The sequence below is a fragment of the Eleutherodactylus coqui genome, chromosome 2 (assembly GCF_035609145.1).
Source record: "Eleutherodactylus coqui strain aEleCoq1 chromosome 2, aEleCoq1.hap1, whole genome shotgun sequence".
Taxonomy (NCBI): domain Eukaryota; kingdom Metazoa; phylum Chordata; class Amphibia; order Anura; family Eleutherodactylidae; genus Eleutherodactylus; species Eleutherodactylus coqui.
Window position 1 is genome coordinate 129,869,136 of NC_089838.1, and position 23,723 is coordinate 129,892,858.

General features: G+C 44.3%; 1 long non-coding RNA gene across 1 annotated transcript in view; it reads left to right on the top strand.

The window, feature by feature from the left end:
- Positions 1-363: 363 nt before the first annotated feature.
- LOC136610653 (uncharacterized) overlaps positions 364-23,723 on the top strand; it is a 69,278-nt gene continuing 45,918 nt past the window's right edge. Inside the window, exons 1-2 of the long non-coding RNA XR_010790141.1 lie at positions 364-482; positions 16,477-16,580. This is a non-coding gene — a long non-coding RNA (uncharacterized lncRNA). The remainder of the gene's footprint in view (positions 483-16,476; positions 16,581-23,723) is intronic.

The following is a 23,723-nucleotide window of genomic DNA, read 5'->3' on the forward strand; positions in this document are numbered from 1 at the left end:
CAATATCTATATGTGAGTTTGTAGGAAACTTGAAGGACAACTCACATCTGTGGTGTAGCTTACTCTTTAATGTAAAGTTGACTTAAGGAAAAGCTAGACAAGCCAGCCTTTATGTCCTGCAGTTGGCATAGCCGCTTATATTATAGGTCTGCATAGTCCATTGATTGTGTAAAACAGGGACTGCACTATGAGAGGGAGTTTCTGCTGCGGAGTTATGCCAGGTGCAGTATATTTACCAAGTGATGAAATAGATTATGTGCAGTCATAATATTTTTGCCATAATAAAAGGCCTGTTCTAGCTGGACATGTCAAGGGTTGTTTTGCAGTTTTGAAAACACTGTGAAATCCTGCTGTTTCTTTCACAGTTTAGATGGATGCAAAAATAAGTAACAGGAAGTGTGAATTAAGCAATGGAATGATCTGAGTTCAGTACAGTCTCCGGGGGACCTGAGTAAAGCAATGAAGAAAGAAAGTGAGACAAAGTAAGTGAAAAAAGTCACAGTTCCAAGCATGTGTTTGCAATTGAGCATTTGTTCTGGAATGACTCTGTTGAGACAGATAGGTCTGAGTCAAGTGGAAAAAGTGCTTCAATATATTAAACAGATCTAATGTTAAAAAAAAAAAAAAAACGCTACTGTAATCATACAAGAAGGATGATTATTCACAAATAAACGATGGACAGTTGGGCAAACTAATTTTAGAAACCCATTTTTACCATTTATTCTATTTAACTAGGTCCCAATTTTGGTATCTGTCAATAAATGCTGGTAATTTCATAAAATGGTGTTAATATTTTCATAGAAAACCATTTTCGAGGTGTTTTGAAGATCTACTGAGAAGCCCATTGAGTAAAATACCTGGAAAGATGCCATACCTAGAGCAGGCTGCATATTGACTAAAAAAAAGTTACTGACTTCAAAAATGTCATGAAAGCTGTACAAGCAAAAAGGCTATGTATGTAGTCGTTTTCATATTTTACTAGGGGCTTTTAACTAACTTCTAGCTACAGAGCTTCTGCCAAAGTAAAAACACACAGAACAGCCCTACGGAAAATGCTGCTAAATTATTTGTGTGAGATCAGCGTTGGGGTATGTTCACACATAGTATATATGCTACGCATTTTCTTTTTTTTTTTTCAAATCCAGATTTTTATTAAATTTTAAAACAAATATGAGTACAATAAACATAGTGCCAGGACCACAGGTCAAACATCAGATAATCATGACTGGAACTATTATAGAAAATAGGACGATGACCCAACCGAGTGAAGCAAATCTAGCTTGGCATGGCACCAAAAAAGGGACGACAAACATCGACAGACGGGTAGGGAAAGGAGAGGGGGGTATGGGATTCGGGAAAATGGGGAAGGGACCCCAAGAAACTGCCTGTTGTGGGGGGGGGAGAAGGATCCCGGCGCGGGCGGCGCCCTAGACACCGAAGCCTCTCCCCGTCTTACAGACACCGCGGACGCATCTCAGTCACGCTCTTCTGAAGCCTTAAGAACTTATCGTAGTGCGTATGACACTCCATGGGCCCCAAATCTCCAGAAATTTTCCATGAGAGCCCTTAGACCAACCAGAGAGTTCCTCCAGATTGTAGGTCTGATCCATTCTGTCCTTCCATTGGCTCAAGAGAGGAGGAGTTTTTTGCAGCCACATAAGAGGAATAAGTGCCTTGGCAGCATCAATCGCATGTGCTAGCAATTTTTGTTTCAGGGGATTAAAGTTGCTCGAGGGCTTCCACAAAAACAACACCTCAGGGGTGAGTATGAAGTTAGGGGCTATTTTTTGGAGGGACTCTGTTATCCCTTGCCAGAAGATGTTTAGGGCTGGGCAACTCCACCAGATGTGTAAGAAGGTGCCTGTATCTCCTTCGTATCTCCAACATTTGCTGCAGGGCGAGAGTTTATGATCAGAGAGCCACTGTGGGGTTCTATACCATCTGGCAAGAAACTTATAATGGGCTTCCTGTGTGATGATGCAAGAAGAAAGCCCATACGCGAGTTTTAAGATTAGATGGATCTCATGAGATGAAAGGGTGATATGTAGCTCTTTTTCCCATGAAAAAAGAAACGTTGGTTTAGCGTCTGACAGAGAAGGGAAGCAGTGTTTACGAATGAACGCAATTCTCCTGCCGTGTGGCCTATTCTCTTTCACAGCTCTCTCAAAGACTGTGAGGGGTCTAGTGGAAACAAATGTCCTGGTGAAATCTCCAATCACTCCCTCTACCTGTGCTTGTTGGAGAAAAGTCAGTGGCTGGCCGGGCAACAGGGTCCCCACTGCCTCTTTAGGGCTCAGATGGCTCAAGGACTGAAGCTCACAGAGAGGTTTGCTTCCGAATTTCAGCCAGAGTTTATTTGTGCACGGGTCCGGCGGTAGTCCCAGAAGGGCGGGTAGAGAACTTAGAGGGGTGATCGGAGAGGGCGTTGGAGCCAGCGTCTCCCTCCGTAAGTCCCATGCCTCACAGGGTCCCCTTATCAGGGGATTGAACTTTCCGTTTCTATATATAGCTCTCCTGGGAAACCACAGATTCCCCATTACTGAGGCTCCGTACATTTCGTTAGTCATCTGATACAGCAGGGGGTCACCTGAGGGTGAGGTTAGTCTCAGCCAGTAGCTAATGTGGGCGGCTATGTAAAAGTCGTGGATATTGGGCATTCCTATTCCTCCTTCCTCTCTCCTTCTCATAATCAAGCTGTAAGCCAGCCTGGGACTCTTCTGTCTCCATATGAACTTTATGAACAGCGAGCGCAGGGTGCTGAAGAAGCTGGATGGTAGTTGTATCGGGAGGGATCTGATATGGTATAGAATTATAGGGAATATGTAGGCTTTTATTAAATTTTTCCTCCCAAACCAGGAAATGTAGGGGACATCGTAGTTCTGTAGCAAGGTTTTGATTTTAGCTAACAGTGGGGGGAAGTTTGCTGCATAGAGATCGCCAACCTTCCTAGTCAGTTTTACTCCCAAAAACTCGACTGCCGTGTTGGACCAGGAGAACGGGGATCCCGACACCAAGTTCCCGCATCTAGCTCCCGGGATAGAAACGTTCAGAACTGTTGATTTGTTAAAATTGATTTTAAAGTTTGAAAGGGTCCCAAAATGCTCCAAACTTGCAATCAGTTTGGGTAAACCTCTCTCGGGGTTAGTGATTAGAAAGATGATGTCATCTGCGAAGGCTGTCACAGAAAGCGTGCAGCCCCCAGCATTCAGTCCCTGTATCTCCTGATCCAACCTAACACTCTGAAGTAGAGGTTCCAGTGCCAGTATAAACAGAGTAGGGGATAATGGGCACCCCTGGCGCGTGCCATTTTTTATCTCAAAGGAGGGAGACAGGATATTATTTATTTTTAACCTGGCGTAGGGCTCCGTATATAGAGAGAAAATGGCCTCGACAAAGGGGGGAGGGAAATTGAAGTGGAGCAGGACAGATCTCATATATATCCAATCGACTCTGTCAAAAGCCTTTTCGGCATCGGTGCTTACTAGGGCTAGTAGGATTCCTTTTACATTCGCATAATGCATTGCATGTAGGATACGCATGCAATTGTCCCTCCCCTCCCCACCCTTCACGAAGCCCGCCTGCTCCCTATCAACCAGATGCGGAATGTATTTCTCCATACGCTTGGCGAGTAGTTTGGCCCATAACTTAACATCAAGATTTATTAAAGAAATGGGCCTGTAACTACCGCACATCTCCGGGTCCTTGCCCTCTTTGTGTATTAAAGTAATATGGGCCTGCTTTGGAAGAGAGCCACCTTTCAGAAGATTGTTAAACGTTTCCGTTAGGTGCGGAACTAGAGTGGAGCGAAAAGATTTATAATATATAAGAGAGAGGCCATCTGGGCCGGGACTCTTTCCTGGGGGGGGAAGAGTCGAGGACCCCGTTCACCTCCGCCTCCCTCGCCAGGGCTAAGAGTTCCTTGGCTGATTCTGTCTTTAGACATGGGAGGTGGAGCTTTTTTAAGAACTCTGTTATCTGGCCGCTGGCTTTTGCGATGTCGTCTCGATCCCTCTGGGGGCACAAATTATATAGTTGGGAGTAAAATTGCTGAAATTCCGCTGCAATGTCGGGAGAGGACGTGACTTTCGCCCCTGCGCAGGTTTTTATTGCGTTAATCTGATTCTTGGTGTGGGCTTTTTTGATCATTGCTGACATACATTTACTGCCCCTATTACCTTGGACAAAAACTAGATGTTTAAGATGGAGGCATCTTTTGTTGAATCTTGACTTCAAGCATAATTTCAAATCTTTTCTAAGGGTGATCAGTTTGGTTGGGTTCTCTTTGCATAGTGAGAGTTTGGTGGAATATTCTAACTTTGCAATTTGCTTCAATAAATCGTCTATTTCTCTCTGTTGGCTCTTTTTCTTCCTGGCACCCAGTGCTATCAGTAGGCCTCTAATGAACGCTTTGTGCGTTTCCCACACTAGAGTCGGTGACTGGTCCCCTCCTGTATTGAACTTAAAGAATTCGTCTAGTTGTTTGGCGAGTGAGGCCTTGTCTTTCTCAGAGTCTAACAGGGAGGGGTTCAGCCGCCATCTCCACTCCCGAGGTGCGTTGCATAGTGGTTTTAAATCTACGTGCAATGGGGCGTGGTCAGAGATGGTAGTAGCGGCGATGGTTGAGTCAACCAGAAAAGGTAGAAGCTTTGAGGCTATGAGAATATAGTCTAGCCTCTGAAATGAGGCGTGTACCTGAGAAAAGTAAGTATAATTCTTAATGGAGGGAGAGCACTGGCGCCACGCGTCGACCAATCCCATCTCTGAGAGAGAACGGTGCAGTCACCTCAGTTTAACTTGAGAGATCTGAGAGCGTCCCACAGACGAATCTAGCAAAGGATTCATTGTGAGGTTCAGATCTCCGCCCAATATGATGGGGCCCACCGCAAACTCCCTGAGGGTCTCCAGTTGCCCGACCAGCCACGAGACCTGATTGGCGTTTGGTGTGTATAGGTTGGCCAGGGTGATCTTAAAATTGTTAATGTGCCCTCTTAGGTAGATGACCCTGCCCTCTCCATCCATATGTTGCGCTTCGCATGTAAAGGGAATAGACCTATGAAACAAGATGGAAACCCCCTTGGAAGCTGATGTTGGATGTGGATTGTGGAAGCCCTGCGAAAACTGTTTTCCCGGTAAGGCTAAGCACTTACCCCTCTTGTAGTGGGTTTCTTGGAGGAAGGCGATTTTTGTGCCGTATTTTCGGAGTAGCTGTGCTACATTATGCCGTTTGAAGGGAGAATTGATCCCTCTTACATTAAAGGAGGAGAGGCGTAGACTATCGTCTGCAGCTGGTCGTAGAGACGGAGGCATGGCGTGTCACAGAAGTGACCTAGAGAGGAGAGAGACTGGTATATCGGTAAATCTGTATGCACTATACAAGATATCAGGGATGAGGAGGGTAGATATAGGGAGAGGACAGACACCCGGGATGGGAAGAAGACACACAAGGGAGGGGTAACACAGCAACTGAATATATTGACTAGTTATGAGAAAGACCAATTAGTCCTAGGACAGTCAGTGGGGGTGGTGTGCAAGGCGGTATAACCCACTAAAAGTGGGTAACTGGTATGGAAGCGATACCAGGCAGAGGTACCGAGTTGCACGAAACCTGCCCTGACAGACACCCTGGAGGATCTAGTTAAAAGGCAGAATACAAAACAATAAAGATATAACTTAAGTGAGTCAGGGTAGAAGGGCATGAGAGGCCCTCAGCAAATTACGAAGAGGAGAGAGAACAAACAGTAAGTCCAGCAATGCCAACGGGGAATTCCTTGCGAGTCGGCAGGGGCCACAGCGTGGAAGCTTCGGGACTCAGTCCGAGTCCAGCCACTGTTCCAGAGCGCTCTGGCGTGTAATAAGTCAGACCTTCAGCTCCCCACTGGGAGTTCCGCAGGGGATCAGCCAAACCAATAGGTGTGTATATAGAAAATTGAGTCTCCTGCTGGAGTGGTATCTCAACTTTTCTTTTTCTTGCTCCTGGGCGACTTTGCAGGACCGGCCGTATTCCATACCGCCGGGGAAGGGAGCTCAGGCAAATTGGGCAGCTCCAGGAGCGGGAGCCAGCACGGGAGGTCTACCGGCTCTATCCCCAGAAACTGCCAGCACGCCGGCAGATCCCCCGGATCTCTGATGTTGATCCTTCGACCTTTATGCGAAATGCCCAGGCCAAACGGGAATAGCCAGGCATATTTGATTCCTCTTTCCTTAAGTACGTCCAGGAGTGGCCGGAGGAGGCGGCGCTTGGCCAGAGTAGTGGGGGCAAGGTCCTGGAAGATCTGCAGGGGTGCCTCTGAATATTTTAAATCTCTATAGCTTCTGGAGGCCCTTAGTATGGCGAACGCGTCCTGAAAGGACAGCACTTTACAAATCACGTCCCTTGGAGGCTCTGTGTTCGCTGGGAGGGGTCTGAGGGCCCTATGGATCCGTTCTATCGTGATGGGGGCAGCTCTCTCTGAGCCGAGCAAAGTTGAAAAAATTTCTTTTGCCACTTTAGGGAGGCAGTCCGTTGCCCACGATTCCGGCAGCCCTTTGATGCGTATATCCCACCTCCTGTTTCTATTTTCTAAGTCCTCCTGCATCAATAGTGCTCTGTTGAGGTGATTATGATGTTCCTGCAGGATCTGCGCCATTCCGGTGGCATGGGTAGTTATGGAGGAGGTAGAGGTTTCCAAATCTTCCACCCGCCGTCCCAGGTGCCTGATGTCCTCCTTAATTTCACCCAGTTCAGTCATAATGGGGTGTAAGGCTTTCATAATGAGGTCTTTCATAAAGCCTCTTGAAACTGCCTCTCCATCCTCGCTGTCTGAGATAGCCCCCTCCTCCCCCTCCTTACTGTGAGCTGCTGCAGAGGTCTGTACCGGCGCCATCTTGGCAGGGAACAGCGGTGAGCGGGAACTCTTTTCTTTCAGATAGCGCTGCATATCAGCCTGTCCCCTGCTCGCCCGCGGGGTCCCTGTGTGCTCCGAGCCCTTCTCCTTCCCGACTCTCCTCATATCGGCGCTTCAGATAGCCGCTGTGATCCTCTGTGGGTGTCTTGCCGTCGGAGCTGTGCTCTCACACGGCCATACAGCGCAGCGGTCAGGCTCCGCCCCCTATGCTACGCATTTTCTGCCATGGATTGCATGAGGAAAATATTCAACATGTTCCAGTAGCAGCAACCTGGAGGAAAGTCCAAGAAATCTCATCCGAATGCTGCAGAAAAGAACCTGCGCTGTAAATTGGTGTGGATTTAAAATCCTCAGCATGTCAATTTGTACTGTGAATTGACCACAGATTTGTGGGGGATTTTCTCCAATGAGTTCAACGGGGAAGTCAAGATCTGCAACAAATCTAAACTTGTCAACTTTGCTGCTGATTACCCTTCGATTAGCAACAACGCACATATAGGGACACAACCAAAACTATGAAATTAAAGATAAAATACTCCCTCCACACACTCTATACAAATTCTTCTCTGCTCCCCTGCTGGGCATTGCATCTTGGCCTCCAGTATAGATACATGACTGCTGCCGGTGTAGTGGCTTGAAGAGCCCTACAGGGTAGTCAAAATGGTTACTACCTGGGGACCTTGCTAGAAGAGCCCTGTTTCTCCTGTATAACAGGATAAAAAAGCTAGTCTGCTTAGCAACTGCTCAGTTCTAATTGGCTGTTGGCATAAAATTTTCTGATTGGTGGAGTGAGATGAGTCAAGTGAAGCCTGGGAAAAAGCCAGGGTGTGGTAGAGAAAGTGAGTCAGCAGAGAAGGAAGAGTAGCATCATAAGTCGAAGAGAGCAGGTGGGCGAGGAGCTCATCAAGACAGAGCAGCACAGAGATGGGAATTGGGTAGAAATGGGTACCCGACAGCACCGAACGGAAGTGCGGAGTCTATTACATCTCTGCAGGAAGAAACCAGGTCTATGGCAGACCCCACGGAAGCTGGATGGAGAGTGGCCAACCTAATCATGAGTCTAATCAGTTCCTACGCAGCTAACAGTCAGTGTGCCCTTCTGCAATCCCACGCTAGTTCCTCCAACCCAGCGCAGATAACTTTCACAGACAGTTAGTACTTAATCAAGTGTGGTGGCTTCAGCTTGCAAGGGAGAGAGTTCAGGAATAGCTGTATGCTCTTCTGTGTCTTGGAACCAAGTCAAAGTTTCTATTGCTTGTTTAATCTGCCAATTGAATTTCACTCTGTAAAACTGCAAAAGTCAGTAAAAACTGTGTGCCTTCGGTTTAACTGCAATCTGTTTGGACTTGCCCTTTATTTCAAACCTGTATTGCATGAAAAGGCACTGGCGTCACATGGAACGTATGACATTGCTTTCATGAACCACCTTTGTGTAATCCGCATATTGAGTGAGCCCTGTTCTATGCAGAGTAGCCACCTCTGTGACCTGGCCTGAGTTAGAAACACGCACTCAAGTTACTTCTGCCAGCTCCAGCTCGCTGCACAGGCACATGAATCAAGACTGGTCAGAGAGGTCAGGAGGAGAATGGGAAATACTCTATATGATACAAAGAGAAAATGGAGAAGTTGAGTATCTTTTTTGGTTGGTCTCAATCCAGAGCAGCAAATTCACAAAAATGGTTTTGAATTGTTTCCCCTTTAAATCAATGGGAAACAGATGCCGAACTTCTGACACCATGAAAGAAACACAGGAGGATCAGAATTACACAGAAGTGGTACAAGGCGTCTCGTGGGTAAAACGCACGTTGACAAACGTGATATTGGACCGGGTTTCTTGGCCCAATATCGCGCTCGCACATGTGAAGGTAGGCTTACACAGATGGAAAATAGGACTTTGAATAAGAGGATTTAATAAATGCACGTCTATGTCATTCAGAGTCTCCGGAATGCTGTATGCCTCTACGACACACTGTTAGATTACATTTTTGCTTTCAAGAGCATATCAGAATTTCAGGGGCATACGCAGGGCTGTTTTAATACCCAAATAGGCCCAGTCATCAGGTATTAAAACAGGCCTTCACCCCCCCCCCCCCCCCCTTACCATCCCTCTGCCTACTTTGTCACTAAGCTTTTTGGGGGCAAAAAAAACACTAACACTCACCTAATGCAGCAGGCTGCATCCCTCTGAGGGGTCTTCGCTCTCTTCTTGGCCAATTACCAGTCTCATCAATGGGTATTGAGACTGGTGATTGGTGGCAACAGTCACATGCATAGACAGGTGCAGTACGTGTCCGCTGAATCTGGGAGTGAGCAGAGACCTTGGAGATGGGAGCGATGAGGTGAAAATAATGTGTTTTATTATACTTTTATTCTCCGCAATGCTTTTAAGTTGTACCAATGTACTGAGGATATTGAATACAGTTGAAGGTGGTGCAGTTGCCATGGGTCCTTGCACTCTCAGGGGCCCAATGCGGAGGCACCATTTGCCCTATGGTTAAAGTGGCCCTGGGCATATGCAGAAGACAATCACAGACCAAATTCAGCTTAAAGGGGTTGTCCCGCGCCGAAACGGTTTTTTTTTTTTTCAACCCCCCCCCCGTTCGGCGCGAGACAACCCCGATGCAGGGACCTAAAGGAAGCTTACCGGAGCGCTTACCTTAATACCCGCGCTCCGGTGACTTCAATACTTACCGGTGAAGATGGCCGCCGGTATCCTCTTGCTCCGTGGACCGCAGCTCTTCTGTGCGGTCCATTGCCGATTCCAGCCTCCTGATTGGCTGGAATCGGCACGTGACGGGGCGGAGCTACACGGAGCTACACGGAGCCCCATAGAGGACTGCAGAAGACCCGGACTGCGCAAGCGCGGCTAATTTGGCCATCGGAGGGCGAAAATTAGTCGGCTCCATGGAAACAAGGACGCTAACAACGGAGCAGGTAAGTGAAAAACTTCTTATAACTTCTGTATGGCTCATAATTAATGCACAATGTACATTACAAAGTGCATTATTATGGCCATACAGAAGTGTATAGACCCACTTGCTGCCGCGGGACAACCCCTTTAAACAATTTAATGTTACTGAACACAACCGCAGATACAGTGGCACAAATATGAGGCACAATACACTTACTGGTTTCAATACGCAATAGTTAGAATCATCGGTTTCATTCACACAAGATGATTCTGTTGCTCGAATTCTGCAGAATTTTAACTGAACAGAATATAACAATGAACATCTGTGTAACACTTTATCTTAAGTTCCTGTTTACTTCAAAGGAACCACACCATGTTAATTCAAACAGATCCTAAATGCCAACTCCTGTCAACTGCTTCCACAAAGTATCAACTGGTCAATTCGTACAACACAGACCCTTTCCTGTAGAGTCCTATCACTACAGTCCCAGGCCCCACACTCTAGAGCCCTACTTCTCTTCTCAGACCATGATCGCAAGGGTTACAATACATCTTATTTAAGGGCTCTAAACTCAAGAGTCACACTCACACTGTAGGCCCTTCTACACGCAACAATTATCACTCAAAACCTAAGCATTTTACCCTACACCTGTGGACATGAGCCCTTTTAGTTCTGTTGTTAGGAACACCTCCCAACTGAATCTACTAGGACGCATATAAAGGCTCAAACCCACGGCCATATGTGTGCAATGCTGCAGGTCCCCCAATAGAGCTTTACACATTACCAGCTATACGTTCTGCTGTCAGAGCCAGTAGAGACCGCCTATGGCACTGCGCATGCCCACGAATCACACGCTCACGGACATGCACAGTGTGATTTTTCTTTTCCGCTGTTCAGAGCGGGGAATGTGTATGAAGATGCTGCCCATAAGTAATGTATTGCGTATGGACAGCGTATCACTACGCTGCAGCAAGCATTTTTTTGCATACCGTGTGTAAAAAAGCCCTTACATACATACGTTCTACACACTGCAACAGACATATACACACACACACATATTTTATATATATATATATATATATATATATATATATATATATATGTACACATATACTTACATTCGGGGCACAAACACATGAACGTGTTTTTCTCGCCTTATACAGCTGTAATTATCATAGTCGCATAACGGAACAAAACCAAACCACTGGTTTCAATGGATTTCAGTGCTTTTGTTTTCACTATCGGGATTTCTCGGCTGTTAATACTACGTAGTGCCTACATCGTGTAAGAAAGATCAGACATCACCTATCTAACCGGCAAAACGGAAGAAAATTCCCTCATTCAGTCGCAACTACGCTTCGTACGAGCAAGTGTAGTTGCGCCTACGGTAGTGTGTTTTCGTCCTCAAACACCTGTATAGGCAGTGTGACACACACACACTTACTTTATACACACTGAGGGCTGCTTCACACAGGCGTATTTTTCATCAGTACTTTGTGAGCCAAAACCAGAAGTGGAACGTATAGAGAGAAAGTATAGTGGAAAGATTTGCATTTCTTCTATATTTTGGACCCACTCCCAGTTTTGGTTCACAAAATACTGATGAAAAATATGCCCGTGTGAATGAGCCCCTTAGACTCAATAATATATCCATACAGTCACACACGCATACATATTCACTGTGGCACACACATATATCCATACAGTCACACAGATATTCCTACACATAGAAATGTATGCATCAAAACACCTTCTCTGGTGGCTACGAGGAAAGGACCATGAAGAACAGGATAGGACTGTTCCCGCTAGTAATATGTGGCAATGCTAGAGCTGTGAGTATCTTCCATGTAATTTTTGCACTCGCAGTGCAAGTTAACACACGCACGTTACTCCCTTTCCATGGAATAGAATTGCTATTTAAAGCCTTATAAGGGCAGCTGTCTTATTTTTCCTGCATTGTTCCCCAGGTCACACCCTTCCCCTTGATTTTTTAAGCTGGCATAGACCTCTATGGCAACTTACTGCGAAAAACTGGAATACTGTGTCCAGTTCTGGGCACCCCACTTTAACCCATTTAGGACCAGGCACTGTCAATTTACGGCACCTGGTCCTGGGCTTAAAGCTTAGCCGTCTGTAAAATTATGGCCTTAGTAAAAAGAAAAGGCCCGCGCCCTTCAGGACCTGAACACCAGGGTCGGGCTATAGACACCACTAGTTTCAAAACTTTATTCTAAAAATCCTCTGTGCAACGCGTTTCATCGTTCTACACAACGACTTTATCAAGCACAATGACTATAGCATTACACATTCGCTATATATATAGAAAACTCACTTTTTGTCGGCAGCATCCCATTCGTTGCAGTGGTAATGGAGGTTGGCGTCCTGAGCGTCTGTCAGATGCGAGGCGCCATGTCGGAGTAAGGTAACGGTATAGTACTTCCGGGTAGGTGACGTATGTCGAGTCTGGGTGGAGCTACATGCCCTGAGCGTTCTACCTCCACGCTCATAGGTTCCTGGAGCGTCAATCAAGGTATGCCCGGTATTTGCGCTATTTGCATTAGCTACGTAAGAATAGTGTGTAAAATTATTCTTAGCACTTGCCATCACGGACCCATTTCATAATATACATATACCCTCTTCCTTATTAATATATTAATTTTTCTTTTATATATATTTTTTATTTTATGTTTATACCATTTATCCATATTAAATCTATCAATAGGTTCCGACCAATGGGACATTTAGGGCTAATTAGTTTCCACACAAGCATTTAATTCTATACTAAGTGAATCATAATATACTCAGATACTAACAAAAAACTTTTATTATGTAGCGAGGGTCTACCAAAAGAACCATTGTTGTTCAAAACTCTCGATAGAGAAAGTAATATTACACAACAACCAGAAATAATCTCTATTTTTTTATTTAATATAAATCAGGATCGCAGAAAGCGCTCCAAAACAAATGGCCAGAGGCATTCACCCTGGTCGTCTAGGATACAGCTGATACACAGCACGGCAAGTGCTAGGAATAATTTTACACACTATTCTTACGTAGCTAACGCAAATAGCGCAAATACCGGGCATACCTTGATTGACGCTCCAGGAACCTATGAGCGTGGAGGTAGAACGCTCAGGGCATGTAGCTCCACCCAGACTCGACATACGTCACCTACCCGGAAGTACTATACCGTTACCTTACTCCGACATGGCGCCTCGCATCTGACAGACGCTCAGGACGCCAACCTCCATTACCACCGCAACGAATGGGATGCTGCCGACAAAAAGTGAGTTTTCTATATATATAGCGAATGTGTAATGCTATAGTCATTGTGCTTGATAAAGTCGTTGTGTAGAACGATGAAACGCGTTGCACAGAGGATTTTTAGAATAAAGTTTTGAAACTAGTGGTGTCTATAGCCCGACCCTGGTGTTCAGGTCCTGAAGGGCGCGGGCCTTTTCTTTTTACTAAGTCCCTATACGAAGATACTTCGAGTGGGTCCTGCTAGCCAGCAGGACACAGGAGCCCAGCAGCCGTATGGACACACCAGATTATCTAAAAGCCGACGAGGATGTGGAGGTGCTGGTGAGACCTCTGTATAGGGGTGCTCGCCAGACACCGGGTGAGTCCAATTGATTTATTTATTTATTTATTTTTCTTAGTACTCTAACTCTTATTTAGAGTAACTATACGAAGATTTGATAGCTCCAAGCCAACACGGGTAACGCCTCCCTGACATTTTTATCGTTTTGTAAAATTATGGCGGCGCTTTAAGCCTCCTGCCTCTGCAATCAATCAGGAACAGGTTATCAGCTATTAGTGACAGCTGATAACCTGGAAGAGAAGGCAGGAGGGGTATTTAACCCTTTCTGCCTTCTGCTTCCCTAAGTACACAGTGCTCAATGAGCACTGAGCACTAGAAAACGAAAGTAAAGTGTAACTTTCACTTCGGGAACCAGGGGGTCATGTGACCGTTGGGGTTCCCTACCACAGCAGAGCTGGTGGGTCATATTAGACCCTGGCCAGGTCTGCCTGTGACTTGTTTTCCCCTTTAACTGGGGCTCCTATGATGACCCAGCTACAGTGGGAAAGTGTCAAATAAAAAAACAAAACATGTGAATGTCCCCCTGGAGGTCTTACATAACGTCATGGGGGACAAAAGATAGTAAAAAACATAATTACATACATCAGTAAGACAAAATTACAGAATAAAAAAAATATATACATAAGAAAGAAAATAACCCAAAACCGACGCCAACCTAAAACGACGCTACAAGCGCCCTGTAATCCAAAACCATACACACTATATATCAAAACATTCGAAACAAAATGAGGAACCCATTCCCATAATTTATTTTAGTGTAAATATACTAATTTAAAAAACATAACTGGAAATGCTAACAAAATCTTTTTTTTTTTAGCCTTTTACCCTTAATAAAACTTAAAAACGGGAAAAAAGGCACTATAAAAGATATTTAAAAAATAGCCCTATATGTCACGGAAAAAAAACACAGCAAAAATAATTTTGATAGCTAAAGGAAAAAAATAGGGTAGTAAAACCACCACATGGCTAAAAGTGTCTGGTCCTTAAGGTACAAAACAGCCCGGTCCTTAAGGGGTTAAAAAAGACATAGACAAAGTGGAGCAAGTTCAGAGAAGAGTTACCAAGATGGTGAGCAGTCTACAAATCATGTCCTATGAGGAACGCTTACTAGCTGACTACAAATATCTGAAGGGCTGTCACAGTGCAGAGGGATCAGCCCTATTCTCATTTGCACAAGGAAAGACTAGAAGCAATGGGATGAAACTGAAAGGGAGGAGACACAAATTAGATCTTAGAAAAAACTTTCTGACAGTGAGGGTTATCAATGAGTGGAACAGGTTACCACGAGAGGTGGTGGGTTCATCATCAATGGAAGCGTTCAAACAAAGGCTGGACAGACATCTGTCTGGGATGATTTAGTGCATCCTGGCCTGAGCAGGGGGTTGGACCAGATGACCCTGGAGATCTCTTCCAACTCTACCATTCTAGGATTCTAAAACGTAGAAAGATAGGGCAAACCCTATCTTTTCTCACGCGCATGAGAACAAACCTATCAAAATCAATTGGTTTGCTTTGTCATATTTTGCGGGCGTGAGTTTCACACGTGCAAAAAAGTGCGCCAACACGTTCGTCTGTTTAAGCCCTTAATGCCAATTTCCTGTGTTTGCTATGCATTTTTGCATTTTTCAAGCGTGATTTGTATCCATTTTTCAAGTTTGTTTTTCACTGATCTTCCCGTTTTTTAGTTTATGTGGTCCCCATAGTAACATGATTTAAAAATGGAACATGGCATGCAAGTGTGGTCTGGTTTTTGAACGCTCCCTAAAAACATAATTTTGTGATCGCACAAAAATAGGACATGCAGCGATTTTTGAAACTCTGACTAGGCACTGCCTGAGTGAAAAATCACGTGTGAACTAATTTATTCAAATGAGTTCCGTCCATCTTGGGCTCCCAGGTGTGAAAATTGTCTATGTGAATTCAGTCTTAAAGCCCTTTTACATGGAACAAGTTCAAATGAGTAAAAATGAATGAATCATTCAATGTAACGATCAAATGATGAATCGCTCACTTTTCGTTTGTCCACTATATGCAGCGATAAAAATCATCTTTGGCTCATTCACTAATCGTTTGGTTTAAATACCGCTCATTCAGTTGTTCTCATTCACTCACACAGTGAACAAACCAACGATGTATCTGCCAGACTGCATGAGCGAACTCTGCTATTCCCTCGTTCACTCTTTAAACGATATATGGCTTGGTGTAAATGGACCCTTACACATATACATGTCATCTCCAGTCACTTGAATGCTATGTGCCTCTATGGACACATGAATAGCTATTGTCACACAGCTGGAGCTGTGAATCTCTCCCATGAAATATTGACCTTTCACCAGCAGATGGCAGGCAGCTTTATATACCGACTGTCTACAAGTACAAGTGTCAGAGAAGGAGAGCCAGGAAAAATGAGGGCACATGGGGGAGGTTAACCTCACAACGCCTTCCCCCATCCCCACTGTGTGCCGCTCTGATTACTTGCCTCTTTGGAAAATTCAGTATAGTAGATACCCTTTTCAAATATTTTTATGGGCATTATGGTCTATCCTAAAGGTTTACCATCAATGTTTGTTCAGTGGAGTCCGACTTCTGTAAGCCCAATTTACCATCACTGGGTCTCCGGTGAACTCCTGGGCTGACCCTTCATTTGCACAGGCACAATGGCTCATCCATGCCTTATCCCGCAGCTCAGTCCCCATCCATTGCAGAACTAGGCACAGCTGCACATACAAACCTTAACAATGAAGGGAATATATATGACCCTCGCAAACAGAACACCTTTCTGTGTCACCAATTCTCGATGCAGACGTTTAAGGCAAACTTTTCATTACCTTATTTCAACAACTAATTCATGAGCTTGCGAATCTCACAGTAACTCTAATACAATTTTCTCTACAGTTCATGCAATGTACTTCAATAAAATCCAGAATAATGCATGTGTTTAGCTCCGGGGGATGAGACAAGCTTTCTTGACCATTTAATACACATAAGCATGCACTGTTTTTCCAACTGATACAAATCACCCGAGATACTTTAATGCCAGCAGAATGAAATTCTGTGTTCTCATTTCTTTTCCCAGAGCCTGTGGCCAACTGCTGCTTAAAGTCTACTCCTCATACATGATAGTAAATGAAACAATTACATATACTGAGGCAATCTGCTAATGTGCTGTCACATTTCCAGGTCAGTAAGTATATTGATGTGGTGACTTTTCTCATTTAAGCTATTTAAAGTTCATATAGAAACATTATTTTCTTTTGCCTACAGCCCTCTAGATTGACTATAAACTTGGCACCCCATATAATGCTGTGACATGATGGCGGCATTTGTAAAGCTTTAATAATTCATCTAATTTTTCATTGAGCTAGCTAAGAGGAATCAACATGATGAGTCTATTTTATTTACTAGTAAGCAATGTGAAGGTACCGCCAATCACCCATTAACCCCTTCAGTGGTTATGCCTCACAGGGTAGGTTTTTTAAATGAGTCAACAATGCAATTAAAAAACTGAAAATTTTCAGCACTAGAGGTGTCCACGGAAATCTTCCGGGGTTTAACTGCATGGTCAGTGCAGCAAGCCCCGGAGATTTTCCGGGCGTGCCATTAAAGTGGTTAAATGAGCTAATGCTCATTGGGTGATCGCATCTTTGGTGAAGCACCAAAAAATCATTGTTGCTGGCAGCACATATTCCGTGTAAATGGGGGATGTGCTGTCAACAGTGATTAAATATTATGGGGGACAAACAATGATATGAATGATCGTACCCCATAGATCCTGAATCAGCCTGTGTAAAAGCCAGGTAAATAAGTGCTGATCTCATTGATCGATGCATGTCATTGGGACCATCTCTAGAAATGTAAAAGAACCCTTAGCAATTGAATTGCTTCATGGGATCATATTGTCATACTGTTAAACTATAAACTGCTAGTCTTTTGTAAATGTAGGCCAAAGTGCATCCCAGATACTTGATGAAAAACTTTTATATTACTTATTATAATGTTTCCCATGATTTCTAATTAAACTGTAATGTTCTTTGCTGAATTAGTTTTAGCAGTTACTTGTTTAGCTGGATGCCTAGGAATGCCCCTTATGGGGAAAACATGTATCATGCTGCAGAGGACATAGTATCGTATTTCCTAGAAAATAAGACCCTGTCTTATATTAATTTTTGCCCCAAAAGAGGCACTAGGTCTAATTTTCAGGGGAGATCTTATTATATTTACCTAGAAGGCTCGGTCCAGGTCCCTCTAGCTGGCATATATTGTATTTCAGCCGCACTTTAGTAGCGGTGAGCGATTCCAGCGATTGGTTGTTGGGTACACACCCCCCTTTGGAGATGTGCACGAGTGCTACTTCACGAGACCCGCGGGGGGTTAGGGTTTAGGGTTAGGGTTTGGGTTAGAGGTTTGGGTTAGCGGTTAGGGTTTAGGGTTGGGGTTAGTTGCCGACCCTCCTACGGGCCTGCTGCTGCTTATTTAGCGGGCCGCCCACTCATGCACATCTCCAAAGGGGGGTGTGTACCCAACAACCATGAGGTCGCTGGAATCGCTCACTGCTACTGAAGTGCAGCTGAAATACAAAATATGCCTTCAGCTGCTCTCCACAGCTCTGAAGTGCTTCCCACAGTCCTCGGTCACTCATACAACATCATTTCCTGATTAAGGGATTCAAAAATCCCGCTTCAAGGAAGTGATGGCTGTGATTGGTTCTTCAACCGCTGCTCAGCCAATCACTGCAGAGCTAGATGAACCAATGTGATGGCTGTGACTGGTTTATTCATCGCTGCATTGATTGGCTGATGAAGGGGTTCCCCTGCAGGGGAGATGAAGGGATTCCCCAGTAGGAACCCCTCTATCCCTTCAGCTCTCTTCGCCAGCCAGATCGCATAGTCTCCCATAGGAGTCTATGGAGGCTTCTGCCCTTAGCACACCAAAGATAGGTCAGGACCTATATTTTCGCACAGCAGGGAATTCCAGTTGCTGAATTTCAGTCGCTGAGGTCCTGTCTTTTTAGGTGTGATTTTTTTTTGCGTGGCTAAAATTCCTTTGTCTGAATGTTTCTATAGGAAACCATTGGTTCTAATAGTTGGGGTTTTTTTTTTGCGCATGTAAGTTAGCTGTGGAAATTCCCTCATGTGAATGAGCCGTAAAGGAACCGAAACCTCTGGTCACAGAATATATCACTTGGTTATTGGCTAGGTTTACTGCAGTACAGCAGCATGCTCTAATTATTATGCTTATTCCAGGGCTGATCCGACCTTTAGCTATCACTTACTAGAAATTGCTAAAAAAGAGATAAGAGTGAATTAAAGAAGCTGTATAACTGAGATTCTAGTGCAGGGATACAACAGTTCCTTATTTTATGTGAGTTACATCTTACTGGCCTTTCTATTATTGGAAAACAAGGCTGAGCGGTTATCAAGGCTGTTATGTAAGATGATTTTTTTAAATCAGTTCACCCTTGGCAGTTTGGGAAAGTAGGTCACTGCTGACGTCATATAAGCATTCATCCGTCAAGGAGTTGGTGATATTTACATGACTTTACCTTGGCTATTATAAAGCTTTGATAAGCTTAATGGTTAGGCAAACCAACATTAGGCATTTAAAATCGCATTCATATAAAAGAATTGAATTTAAAGTTAACATGTATCCTATTTTAAAAGCTCCATGTAAGTTTACATATATACAGTATATATGGTCATTCCTTCAAGGTTATCATAAGAAAGGCTAAATTGTAAAGGACCTGAAATGTCAATAATAATCATAAGAATTTTTAGAGTTTTTAACTCTGCTGTGTTGGCTGCCTTGCTGGTCTATGGACCTTTGATTGTGCAGTACCATGGTTCCTGCTGTGGGGGAGCAGAAAAGCAGTAGATGCCTGCTGTCAGGCCTGTCTGTCATTTAACGGAGTTGTGATGACAAGGAGTTAAGAAACCGGCGGTGTACATGCAGTTCATGATGGCGCTCAGGAGCTGGCATCTGCAAACGCTACTGTCAATGCTTTGAACCGTGATGCCTCCTTCACACGGGGGATGCCTTTTCACGAAAAAGTCACAACGACGCAGCATTGCTACAATCTAATTCCTTTCGGAATTTGCATTCTCTCGTCCATTCACACGAGCGCTTCACAAAAATAAAACATCGGCGGCCGTTTTTGGTCGCCGATTTAATGCGCTGTGTCCAAAGATAGGTCTGGCCCTATCTTTGGCCAAGATATGCTGGAAGCATCCATAGACTCCTATGGGAGCTGAAAAAAGAAAAAAGAGCGGAGGGAGTTTAGCTACGTCCAACACTGGGGAAAGAAGACAGCTGGCTCTATTTAAGCATTAGCAGTCATTCCAAGGATCTGTGCTAATAAAGGGATTTCCGTACTGTAGTGTATTTTTTTGCCGAGACGCTGCAGCCACCTGTGTGAATGGCAGAAAATACGCGGCGAAAGATCGGAACTTGATTGCGGCAATACTTCACGCTATTTTGTTTTTCAGCGTGTATGTCCGAACGTAAAAGCGCATACGGTTGTGTGAAAGAGGCCTAAGTTTGAGGAAGTTTGTATTGAATTGGCTGCATTGAGATATCATAAAAAAGCAGATGGAATTTGGAGGGGGTGAGGGAGAGAGGTGAGAAGGTTGAGAAGAGTTAAAAAATCTGCATGTCAAAATTCAAGTGTAGACACCCATGATTCTCTATCCGCAATTCCAATCTGCCCGTAGACATTCGGCCTAAGGCTTTATTCCCACGAGTGCATATACAGCACGTTTTCAGGCCCGAGCGAATATACGGTACCCATGTGAAGCATTGGTTTCCAATGCAGCCGTTCAGACAGGCGAATATGCGGCGCGTAAATACGCCGGCAGTGCAAAAAATAGAACATATACACGGCCGCAACATATACACTCAGCCAAAACATTGGCCAATGTACGCCGGTGGGTCCTATAGACACCTATGAGAGCAGGGAAAAAGAAGGGAGGGGGAGGCATTTTTGTAGTGTCCAATGCTATGAAAAGCTTACAGGTGCCTCTATAGAGGCACTGGAAGGCATCCCAAGGATTGTGGCAGAGCGAGAGTTTTCCAGGGTGTGGCGTATTTTTTCGCTTAAATCGACACTCGCGGTTATGTGAATGGACAATAAAACGCTGTCCGTGATCGCGGAAAAACGCCCATTCAGGCACTTATACGGAGCAGGCGAGAAAACATAAAAACGCTGTCATTGTATATCCGCTCGTGGAACAGAGCCATAAGGGTGTGTGCACACATAGTGGAGAAAATCTGTGACAAAATCCACATTAACATCCACAGTTTGAGTTTGAATTTTGATGCAATGAATGAATTCCATGGTGAAAATTAGAGATGAGCGAGCGTACTCGCTAAGGCAAACTACTGGAGCGAGTAGTGCCTTATGCGAATACCTGCCCGCTCGTCTCTAAAGATTCGGGTGGCGGCGGGGGAGAGCGGGGAGGAACAGGGGGGAGATTTCTCTCTCACTCTCTCCCCCCCCCCCTCCCGCTCCCCCTTGCTCACTCCCGCAACTCACCGCTCTCCCCCGCCGGCACTTGAATCTTTAGAGACGAGCGGGCAGGTACTCGCATAAGGCACTACTCACACGAGTAGTTTGCCTTAGTGAGTACGCTCGCTCATCTCTAGTGAAAATATGTTCCACTTCCGCACAAAACAGAGCATGCTGTGGATTCCAAAATATGCAGCACGTTAAAACTCCATTCCCTTACATTGTATGATACATTTTTGAGGAATTTACTGCTGACATTCCACAGAAAATCCCTGTGTGTGAATGAACCCTAAGGTGCTTTCACCCAAGCAGAAGTACTCCGCAAAATGCCATAAAAGACGTTTCTATACAAAATTGTATAAATAACGTTTCCGATTTCACATTTGTGCACGATGTCTGGCATTGTAGAAAGGGTGGCCCTTCCTGTCATATTTTAATGACAAACTGAGAATAGATTACACTTATGCTCTTATCAGGTATGCAGCAGATTCACGTTTTTAAAAGACATCATTTTAATATTTTGCAAATCCTTTTTTATGCCAACCGACTTATGTTCTTAGCTCACTATGAAAAGGAATAAAAAATGAAAATATGAAAAACACTAAAATGTATACAGTGTAAAAATAAAAGGATTATAATTGAAATGTAAATGCAGACTATTTAAAAGCTTAACACCCTTAATTCACAGCACAGCCTGAGCGACTACTAGGCTATGCAAAGGATTCCGCAGGGACCCTAAACAACAAAAAGGGTTGGAAGAACCAGACATAATAGGAATTTCAGAATTTCCTTGTTAAATTAGAGAAAGGAAGTTTAGTGTACCATCTCAAAAGCAGGTTAAAATAACCTTCCCTTAGCTCTTGCCAATTACTGAACAGGAAATTGCATAACCTGCTGGAAATCATCAAATTAATCTATTTCAAAATAACACGCTCCAGTTATTAAATGGTCCCGTATCTACCTTGTGATTGCAAATTAATTCTTCCTTCCAATGCATATACGCATGTGGCGTACTGCTGTGCATTATACTGGTATTAATACATTGGTAGATCTGCCCCAATGTGTTTTTCTTTGCTGAACTCTACATGTGTTTTTAGGATATTGTGCATTCTTTCAGAAATGTTGCATATTTTATGTGTGTTTTTTTTTACATCCATAGACCTCAGTATTAAAAAATGCAATACTAAACCGGTGTCCTTTTTTTGTGGAGACAGGGGAGGGGGTTGCCATACAGAATCCTGTGTGAACCACACCATAATGCAAAAAATTACATATATTCTGTGACTCTCTTTTTGAGGCCGGGCTCACACAAACGATCCGGATTCCGCATGTGGGTGTGACTCCGGACGGTGACCCTGTAATGTCAATTGCGGATGGGCTGCAGGTAGGATGGCCTCCATTGATTTCAATGGAGGTAGTCTGCACAGAGTTTGCAGGAAAATAGAGCATGCTATGATTTTTCCTCCACTCGTGGAAATGGCAATTCATCTGTAAGTGTGAATGAAGGATTTGTACATACCTTTAATGTATGTTATTAGCTGTGGATCCTCCGTACGGACGCCGTCCGTGGATTCCCCTATTCAAATCCGCCCGTGTGAGACCGGCCTACATGTGATTTCTTAGAAAAACGTTATTGCCTTTTTTCACCATTGAAGTTAATAAGATTTTCTTTATTGGGTTTTATCGACCCAATAATGTGTAAGTTGGTAATGCTACATACCATCTAGGGCGCTTTCACATGGGCAGAATTAGCCTGCAGAATACACAGCAAGCTGCGGTAAATTCTGGTCCAAGATCTGCAGGCTACCTGTGAATTTTGTTGTGAAATTGAAAATGGATTAAATCTACCTCCAATTCTACATCAAAATCCGTAGTTAGACCTGCAAATTTTTGTGCGATGCGTCCTTGCGGGATTATTCTGCTCGTGTAAAAGCACCCTTATACTACCAGTAGATACACACATCTTACCTGAAAATTCAAACTCTATAAGGGCCTTTAAGGGACCTTTTACATGGGACGGAACAGGCCACACAATGCACTGCAAGCAACAGTAAATCCCAAACCAAAATCTGCAAAATTGAAAATAGCTTAAAACGTCTGCTGCATCTTTGTTCCAGGCAAAAAAAACTGAAGCAAAACGGAACTGTAGCAGACTGAAAGCTAACTGAAAGCATTCAGTTTTTTTGAAAACCCATTGAAATCAATGGAGTAAAAAAAATGATCAGCTCATTTTCATTTTACAGACTCGAAAAGCTGAGCAGAGAGATTGAAACCCTGAGCTGAGCCCTAATATAGGTGTGTAACCACCCTTAGGCCGGTTTACCATTTGTGTCGGAACATCCGGAGGTTCCGTTGTAGATCTGGCTGCAAGTACCAGAAGAAAAAGCGATGCAGCATTTTTTTGTCCATGCCAAGACCGGGCAGCTGGGTGGAAATTGGGCGGACCCTGTTATAGTCAATGGGGTCCGCCCGGCGCTGCTCAGTTCCTGCTCCCCTTAACAAAGTACAAAATCGAAATCCCCAGTGCAAGTGTGAAAGCACCCTTATACAAACACAGAGAACTTTATTGTGCATAAGTATTCAACCTTTGAGAGTTGATACTTTGTGAAGACAGTTTTTGTTGTAATAAAGCCGGTTTCCCATCTGCGTCAGGAACCTCTTGCTAGAGGGTTCCACCACAGATCCGGTTCAAAATACCGGGAGAAAAAGCATGCAGTGCTTTTTTTCCCATCCAACAGCTGGGCAGCTGCGCAGAAAGCGGACAGACCTCCTTATAGTCAATGGAGTCCATCTAACACTGTTCGGTTCTATCCAGAGACTGA